The following is a 1,991-nucleotide window of genomic DNA, read 5'->3' on the forward strand; positions in this document are numbered from 1 at the left end:
TAAGCTGCTAATCAAATATAATTTTATACTGATCAAATGTGTCATTGTTTGGTTTTCATCTTCTGTATTTATTTGCAATATGGAATTAGGGAGCAACAAGCCACCCTAACAAATCATGGCTTGTTCTGAGGTTATTGGATCCACTATGGGTTTCTGTGAACCCAGGTGACCAACATCATTTCCAGTACTGGGAACTGGCTACCAAGATGCTTCATAAGAGTGGCAAAACTTTAATCTTTTTCTTTCCCAACATTTGAAAACTGCCAGAAGGCAAGCTATCAAGAAAAAAAAGCATGAGCGATTTTAGCTCAAGAAAATGAAGACTGTAATTATAACTCAGCTTGAGAAAGTGGGAAAGTCTACCCACACCCTTTACTGGGGAAGAGGTGTTTTGACAGCCACCTTGTGACCAGGGGTGGGGTTGACTGGGACATATACAGTTGTATATCTCAGTCACAAACCACCCATTGCACTTCAAAACTCCTTTTTTCCTAGAAAGAGAGTGGGATATACTTTTGTATTTTTCTGAGCAGCAGGTGTCTCTGGAAGAAGTGCAAAATACACATTACTCTGGACTCTCAGGGCAAAAAGAACTGCTCCCCTTTTCATGAGCAAACCCCCACTTTGCCTTCCCTTGACCATTCACCTTTTCACAGCTGTCAAGAGAAAGCAAAAAGAAAAGTGTTATTTGAACCTTCTGTGTGTCAATGTCCAGGCCTACTGTGAGACCCCCTGATAGGACCAAGGAGGAAGGAGAGAGTGAACTACCAAAAGTGAGTCTGATTATCCCACACACTGGGATCATACAACAAACAACTCGCTATGGCTTATTGCTACTGTGTGGCACTGTATCTTCATCCCTTCTTTGCTAAACTACCTGATAGAACACAGACATGGGAATTCACACTGTCTGAATCAGCCTTCCCTAACCTGACTCTGGCTAGGGATGATAGTAAACCAAGTTAGTTAGATAAAACACTGTTCTAAATTATAGTATCAAGTATACCATGATTGGGCCTTGTACTGCATAATAATTACTTTGAAGCCTAACATATTAAAGTGAAATCTAGTTTGTTTTTATGGTGAGAGTATTCCTCAGATGAAGATTTAAGGCTGTATTTGCAATGTTAACTTGGATATGGATTCTGTTGAATTCAATGAAACATACATTCCAGTTATTTTTTACTGCACATTGTCAATGCTTATAATGACTAGCATTTATACTTTGCTTTTTAACCTCTGGATTTCCATCATTTGGCAACCAGTATAGTACTCTTGCATTGACTGAATATAACCATTGCCTTATGTAAGATTGAAAGGCAATGGAGAAGCCTACAGCCACTTTTTTGCCTAAACTGTTCATCATGTCTAGGCAAACTAAAGTTTAGTTAGTGTCACATGAACAAAACGTGAACATTATGCATGAGGGCTCTCTCCAGGCATAAGAAGCTTTCACTTGGATTTTAAACTAAGCATAGTTAAGCTTAACCACACTTTTATTGTGCTTTGCTTGTAAGAACAAAGATCCATTAATTGAAAATGGAAGCCAAGTTTCTTACTAGCTTCTTGCAGCAGACCCAGAGGAGAAACAAAGAAACCCCAAGTTAGGTTCATGAGTTGTTCGGTCTAAAAGCAACCATTGAATGCTTAGCTGACATGTGAAAGGAGTCTTCTAGTTCATAGGTTAAACACTGTTGTCCATGCCAACTACCCAGCCATCTGTACAGAAGACAAATTGAAAGTGTGAGCAGATTTTATAAAGATTAGAGATACCACTTGCTGCCTGCCAGGCCAAATCAAGCTCTCTCATGTGTCTTTAGTCTCTTTCCCACACTTGCCAAATCACGATCAGAAAAGAGAGTGACAGTTGTCACAAAAGAAGCTGATGCCAGCTTATTTTGGAGAGTGAGCTCTAGAGTCTTGACTGCCTATGATCTCCTGGTAAACTAGCTCCTGTTTCCCATTGGTGGATCTCTGACTTTTATATGTAT

Source organism: Varanus komodoensis, unplaced genomic scaffold (assembly GCF_004798865.1).
Source record: "Varanus komodoensis strain SLA01 unplaced genomic scaffold, ASM479886v1 scaffold1, whole genome shotgun sequence".
Classification (NCBI taxonomy): domain Eukaryota; kingdom Metazoa; phylum Chordata; class Lepidosauria; order Squamata; family Varanidae; genus Varanus; species Varanus komodoensis.